The sequence below is a fragment of the Arvicanthis niloticus genome, chromosome 1 (assembly GCF_011762505.2).
Source record: "Arvicanthis niloticus isolate mArvNil1 chromosome 1, mArvNil1.pat.X, whole genome shotgun sequence".
NCBI lineage: Eukaryota > Metazoa > Chordata > Mammalia > Rodentia > Muridae > Arvicanthis > Arvicanthis niloticus.
This window is the reverse complement of record NC_047658.1, coordinates 56627894-56636191: the sequence shown is the minus strand read 5'-3', so window position 1 is coordinate 56636191 and position 8298 is coordinate 56627894.

The following is an 8298-nucleotide window of genomic DNA, read 5'->3' as shown; positions in this document are numbered from 1 at the left end:
CACACCCAGAACCTCAGTCCTAGAACACACACACAGAAGATGGTAGGTAGCATGATACAGACTAGCAACACATATTCCTTCTTGAATTTTAACTATAGCCAGCCACAAATTAGCCAGGATTGTCGGGTTATGCTTAGAGCCCTGGTTCCCATTGTATATTGGGATAAGAGCTAACTAGACTGTTAACCTAGTGATTGACAAAATTCATTGTGACTAAGAGCATCCCAAATTAACATTATAGAAGACTTACATGGTGCTAAAAATTCTCTACTACCCAAAAGCTTTATCCTAGGCACATCACCTTATTCCAATACCTGATATATTGTCATGTGGTTTAAATCATCTGGGTAATGGCAATGATTACAGGGCCCCTGAGATTATATGTATTAATTGATGGTTTGACAAAATGTGGCTCTCTTGATGTTTTCTAAATGGAGATGTTCCTTTTATGAGTCTAAGTACATATTCTGCCCAGGTAAAACTATGTAATAAAAAAAGAAAAATACATTTTTACATAGATCCTAGACTATAAAAGGAGGGGAGCCAACCCTTTTCATCCCACTCCTGGTTGGATCAGTCATAGCCATTTCCACAGTCATAAATATATCACCTTTTCTCATAAGAGATAAAATTTTGAGAAATTAAGTAGTCAGGTTGTTTCAGGACTTAGAAGTATCAAAAATTTATTTCCAAACATTTAAGTTATGGCTAAGCAGTAGTAAGATATAGAGTTCTTTGTGTATATGCCCAATAATTCTATAATGAGATTGAGATAGATCTATTCCCAATTTCCTGAGGAACTACTAGACTAATTTCCACTGTGATTGTACAAGTTTTCACTCCCACCTACAATGGATGAATAAGTGTTCCTTTTTCCCCCCATTTGTGTCAGTGTGAGCTGACATTTGTTTTATTCAACTTAGACATTCTGACTTGTAAAGATGAAATACCCAGAGACATATTTTGTTATCATATAGGGCAGGAGATTATAGGCCAACTTAAACTAATAACATTTTCTCAAATTGATGAGAAGTAGACAAGTACCTGCTACACACACAAACAAACAAAGCAAAACAAATTAGGGAACTATATTGTAAATAACTGTCCAAAGCTTAGGGTGGGCAGAGAATGAGAAAACCATAAGAAAAAGATAGAGGTTTCCAACTCCACACTTCCTATCTCAGCATGTCAGAAGTATTTCAAGTTATGGCATATACTTTTCCAGGAAGTGTTTAAGTAGAAATGCATCTAAGAAGGAGAATAACATTGACAAGTGCCAAATGGGCAGGCCTCCAAATTGTTTGTTTGTTTGTTTTTGTTTTGTTTTGTTTTTGTCTCATTTGTAGGATCTCGCCAGTATTTACTTAGGGTTAAGAATGAATTTATTGTTATTTAACTGTAAATGTCTTCCTTCCTTCCTTCCTTCCTTCCTTCCTTCCTTCCTTCCTTCCTTCCTTTATTTCTTTCTTAACTACATTCATTGACCTGATAGTTCAAGGTGTGCTTGATTTTCATATCCAAAACGTCAATCCTTTCTCTGGTAGTAACTAGGCAGATGTAGTAAATAAAAGAATTTTCTTTGAAATTTTACAATATCAATTTATGAGACCCTTTGTAGAGAGATTACTAAAGGCTAGCACTACATTGTCACTGGTTCATGCAAATTCTTTGAAATATGATATCTATTTTTTTAAATAATGATTTAAAGATTTAGGAATGTTTACTTAAATAAATTTTTTTGCCTTTTCTATATAATGTAGGAGAATATTTATGAACATGATCATTAGCTGAGGCAGGTAGAGAGATGTGACATTAGTGATCAGGGTTAGTGCTATTGGTAGCTTATGGGGGAGTGGTAGCATTAGAAGGGCTCAAGGAGGTCTTGCTGATACCAGGCAATGGTGGCTGCTGCTAATTGCAACCAGTGGTTAGAGGAATCTCTCAGCAGGTTTTCCTCTGAGGAAACAAAGCTTGATTCATTGGGTTTGGAACTCCATGTGTTCAGTGAGAAACTCAGAACTCATTTAACTTTTAGGGGCCAGTGAGAAAAAAAGGAAAAAAAAATCATGCACAAAATACACACACTAAATGGATGAAACAAAGCAGGCTTCAATAACCTCACACACACAAATACATATATACATGCATACATACATTCATAATACATTCAAACATTGAATATATGGAGCCAAGCTCCAATAAGCAGGTTCCTTGTATTTCATATATACACATGTATACACATATACATATATACACATATATACACATGTATACATGTACACAGGGACATGAGTACACATGTACACATGAGACAGGTAAATGTACACATATGCACAATATACATATATATACATAACACATATGTATACATGTACATATGTATACATATACACTGGTATACAGGTACACATAAACTCATACGTATACACACATATACACATACATACACATATACACACAGTTGGTGGATAGAACAAGGTCCAAAACATTTAATTTTTTTCATAGTTTATATATCCCAGCAAAATCCTTGAAGCAATATAAAATTATAACATAATTAAATTTATTTTTCTTCTATTGAATGACTATGAAAAAACAGTATGATCCCTAATGCCTTCACATAAAAAAAAAACATAATGTAGTACAGGTAAAAAAAAATTATTCCATGTTAATATTTGGTCTATTGCTATGTATTGTAGTGCTAAATTCTATACCAGAAGGTTTAGTCTTATGAGTCTACAAGCTTTTGTTATGGGAAGAACCTTGATCCTTGGTTAAACAAAATCATCTACAGACAATTACTGGAGGGATTAGAGGTAAGTGAGTTAGGAGTGACCTGGTGGGAGGAAGAGAGGAAAGAGGAAGAAGGAGAAGGAGGAGAGAGCTGTCATGAGGGGAGAGAAACCATGAGCACATGGCCAGGAAAAACACCAAGTATCAAGTACACCACTGAGAGGGTAGCCTGGCCTGCAGTTAGAAGAGTAGATTGTGGGTGACCCCCCAGTAATTGTCAAGGCCAAATAAAATAAACATATACTGTGTCTCTATTTGTAAACTAGTAAGGGAAAAACATGAATTATTTGTACTACAATCCCCAAGAACCCATGTATACTCATAACTAAGCAACATGTCATAGATTAAGAAAATGTGAGCCAGGAAGGTAGATTTCTCAGCCAGTTTCTCCTTCTGGCAGGAAGCAAATTGTTACACAGAAAGAATTAATTATTTTGCAATTTATCTTATGAAGTAATCCTATTAGATTGTTTAAAAAAATCACAAATCTAAACTTTTATATAAAAGCAATCTATCACATCTACTTTACATCCTCAGAATGCATATCTAGTCACCAGAAATTTTTATTAAATAAAATCAGGAAGCTGAGGGCAAAAATGATACAAGAAATTAATCATGACCAGTCTGGCCACATTGAGGCTCACTTCAGCAAGTGCTGCCATTGTTTTTGTTCCCTGACCTCAAAAATCCTCACCTTAACTATGAAGAATGTGCTTTTCTGGACTTCAGATTGTTTCCTAAGATTTTGTACATCCGAGTCAGTATCAAAAACATCTTAACCTAGCTTCACTAACAATTGTCTACAGCCTGATTTTATGGAGGCAGTTTCACAATTGAAGTTACCTCCTTTCAGAGACTCTAACATGTGTACAATTGGCATAAGATTAGCCAGTATAATTATTAAAATACAAGAAATACTTTATTCAACATGATTGCAAAACTATATATAGTCACAGAAAAATAGATTGAACCCAACTCTCAATTCCCCTCATGCTCAAACCCTGGAGCCTGGTGGAAATAAAAAGGCAGCAGTGAATCTCTGTAAGTCTTTTCTCTTGATCAAGTTGCTTGACTTTAGCCAGTGATCTTTTGGGTTAAGAAGTTCTGTGGGTATAAATGGGGGTTTTGGTGAGAATAGGTACATTAAACATATAATAAAGAAACCAAAATTCAGTACAGTTGTAAAAGTCCTTGATGATCAATTTTGAAGTCTGAAAGACACATCCATCATGAATAAGGTCCGAGGCTTTGTCTCTTGAGCATTATGAATAAATAAGTAAATAAGTAAATAAGTAAATAAATAAATAAATAAATAAATAAATAAATAAAGTGTTCTTTATATCAGTAGCAAAGGAACATATTCAGGAAATATGTTTTCTCCTTAGTCAACAATTCACTTGTCCTTGATTTTTACATATCCAGCTTCCAGGTGTCTGTTTGGGTATCACTTCTCTTTTTAGTAAGACCCCTTGGGTCACTGCTTGGGTCCTTCCTTCTTTTTTCTCTACTTTTCAGCATCTTGATTCTCAGGGTTTTCTCTGTGGGATATACAGTGATCAATGATTTGGCAAAATGTATCTGTATGCCACTGTTTAATATCACTTCACATCTCTAATAGTGCCCTCCTATCTTTTTAATTAATTTCTTTTTAAATTAAGCATTGTATGGTCTTTTAAGAACTCTCAACATACCCAGATTTTTAATATTCTTGCTGACAACTTTGTCAGGAGTCTCCAGAAGTTTGTTTTCATATTGTTTTTGCAACATGGATACATGTGTGATCATCTGTGCAGGCCTAGATCAGTCGTATATGAGTTCTAAATTCATAAGTTCCATGGTCACTGTCAATGATTAGACAACTTAATCATATCCACAGTAAAAGCCATGCTATGGATCTTATTACAAACTATGATAAGAAGATATATTTTAAGATTCCACATTTAAATATAACCTCACTGTGACCCAGGTTTGAGGAGCGATGGCATTTGAGCTGGGCAATTCTATAGTGTTTCCCTTTGACTATCAGAGTTATGCTGTAGCATGTTGAAACTATCTACAAAATTTCAATGAAGCATCCACAAGAGATGAAGGCTTACATATCATTTGGTATGTTGCAAATTACCTTTCAAAATGACTACCATGTTTCTAGCAATTCCTCATTGTTATTTCTATTATGCCAGATGTTATTTTTCTTTAAAGTAGTTTTAATTACATAGATGCTCACAACTATATAAATAGCTCATAAAATAATAATGATAATTATGGTTTTCTATATTTTTCCCACAACTTCAGCTGTACAGAATCTATTTAAAATCATGGAGATTTGTTTCTTTTACTGAAATGGACTTGAATATCTCCGAATGGCTAGTAGTAAACTTCTGGCCTGGAGAGTGCTGAGACTACAGGGGTTGCCAGCCTACCTACGTTATGTTTAAGTTATGTTTTAAAGCTTTTGATAACTTGAATTTCCATTCCAGATTCACTGTTTTCTGATATATATATATATATATATATATATATATATATATATATATATAGTGTGTGTGTGTGTGTGTGTGTACACGTTAATACTAAATTTCATATTTGTTGTCAAATAACTTTGGAAGATAATTTATTTTTTATGACTTCTTCCTAATGCATCCTGTTCAGCATTGAGTGTCACAAAGAGATTTTGTGACCGACATGAATCACAACTAGATGGCAGTGCCTCCCTGCTTACGGGATACTACCTGTGTTTTGACTCAAATATATTTTGGTTTCTTTTGTTGATTTTTCATGCTCTGTGCATCATACTCTATCAGATTCTTTGTCCTTAGAGTGTACTTCTCCACTTCTGATTGAAGTCATTATGTCTACGCACACATACCAGCCTTTCCACTTCCAGTAAAAAATTCAATTTCACACGAGTAATAAGTAACATGAAGTCTTTATTTTTAGAATTGCTGAAAAAGTAGGATTAATTCTGTGTAAAATCAAGACTGGAAGCAGAATCTGACATCTTACAATATTGAACCTGTTTCATTTTAAAACTAAATTTTGGCAAACTGATCCAAAGTTTATGCAATGGAGCTATAACCTTATATAATCTGCAGGAATGCTCTGGAGTTAAAACTTATTATAAAAGTATTCACATCATTAGGGGGATGTATTGCATTATTATTATTATTAAAAGTAGTCTAAACTTAATGGATAAAGCAATACTATTTATTGAAATGATATTTTTTACTAAGTATATCATGGCACAATTAGACTACTAATTAAGTAATTCATTATTAAGGTACTCAAGGTTTGTTGGTTGATTTTTAATTTCATTAATTTACTTGATTTATAAATTCAACCTCTCACTTCACCCTAAATTTTTTGTTGGAAATATGAGATATAAATGAGTGTTTGCTGTGTGATACTCTGATGCTGACAAAAAATGAACTAAAGATGATATATTTCATAAACACATCATTAGCAGAAAAATTTATTAAACCTTGTCATTTGTTAAATATTTTAATTAGCATAACCTTAGTAGATATTTATAGATTTTTACATCTTAATGTTAATTTTCTGTATAATTTCTTAGGATATCAAAGGTGAAAAAAAATCTTGGCAGCAATTAAAAACCCAGGCTTATTAAAATCTCATTTCTGTATGCATTAAAGTTAATATCACATTTTCAAACCAATATGTTAGTGTTTCATAGCTAATGTTTATACCTCGCTTTGCTCTTTTTAAAACTCATGGCCTCACTTTTCACTAATTGTTTTTACAATATTCTTAAATATATAAGTACAATATTTTCAATTTGTATGTTATTGATATTCCTTTTATTTTTAAATTATTTTATTTATGTACATTCCAAATATTGCCTCCTTTTCTGGTGCCCCTCTTCAATCCATCCCCCCCTTGCCTTTGCTTATGAGATAGGGCTCCCACAAGCACCCTCCCACCAGCATCCCCCTACACTGGGCCATCAAATTTCTTTAGGATTAAGTGCATTCTCTTCCACTGTGGCCAGACAAGGCAGTCCTCTGCTATATATGTACCTAGGGCCATAGACCAACTCATGTATGGTTTTGGGTTAGTGGCTTAGACTATGGGAGCTCTGAGGTGTCCAGGTTAGTTGATAACTAGCGTCCTTCCTATGGGGTTGCAATCCCTTTCAGCACCTTCAGTCCTTCCCTTTACTCTTTTATGGAGGTCCCACAGACCTCAGTTTAATGATTTGCTATAAGTATCTGCATCTGTCTCAGTCAGCTGCTGGTAGAGTCTATCAGAGGACAGCCATGTTAGGTTCCTGTCTATAAGCACAACATGAGATCAGTAAGTTTTAGGGTTTCATGCCTGCACGTGAGATGGATCACTAATTGGGCCAATGAGGAACCCTAAGGGCTTTTTCCAGTCCCACACCCTCCTTATGGCTTCCCCCTCTGGCTTGGGGTCAAGCTAGGTCAAGTTCCATTCTCTACCCACAGGGACATTCTTGAGGAAAAAATTCTCAGAATATACTGACTGATAGTCACCTGACTCTATGGAATGTCCCAGGTAGAATTCAAATGTGTGTCATGCTTGCCAGCCAATAGATTTAAAGGTCAATATGCTTAGGCAATAAGTTTGAACTGTAACCTTGCTGATGTAACCTGTGCCCCTAAAAAGTATAAAAACTGCTTGTAATAGCCTTCTAGTCACTTGTCTTGAGGGACTAATTGAAGGTCTACCCCAAATGGCAGGAAACTAAACCTCTGATTTTTGCATCAATCTGTGTTTTGATGTCTCACCATGGGACATCTCGAAAGTAAGTACCACTGACCAAGGGGCAGTGTCTTACACCACCACTGCATGCCCTTTCCTTCAGTCTCGGTTTCATTTTTGTCTCTGCTTTTCATTTAGACAGAAACAATTTTGAAAATAAATGGGTAGCACCCTGTGCCTCTACTGGGGACGATGTTGATCTACTGGAGATGATCTCTTCAGGTTCCTTCTCTCCACCATTGGGCATTTCTGTCCAAGCCAGCTCAGTCAGTCAACAGGGTTTCAAGGGAGGGAGTGAGGGTTAAAGAAAGAAAAGACAATTATACAACATTGTAGCATAATCCCAGTCAGTGCTGAAGCTAAAGAAGTTTGTTTGTTTGTTTGTTTGTTTGTTTGTTTGTTTGTTTTTCAGTCTGCTTTTATACTATTCTAGGTACATGTAAAGAATAGGCTCAGTTCTAGGTCAAAGACAAAGTAGTCAAGGAGCAAACAATGCATAAACAAAGGTCCCATGATAACTATATTCAGGGTCTTAACAAAACCCATCAAGATACAAAGAACTTATTCCTCGGCTGTATTCATCTTGAGCTTACTTCCTTGTCCTAGCCCAATGTCAAATTCTTTTCTGAGCCAACTGTCTGGTCCTATTCCAATGTCAAAATCTTGCTGATATCCTTGATTAGGCACCCAGAGCTTTGCTCACATTTCATCCACTTGAGTCGAGAGAGCTTCTCATGTCTCAGGTTTTTGGGACTTTCTAGTAGTTTT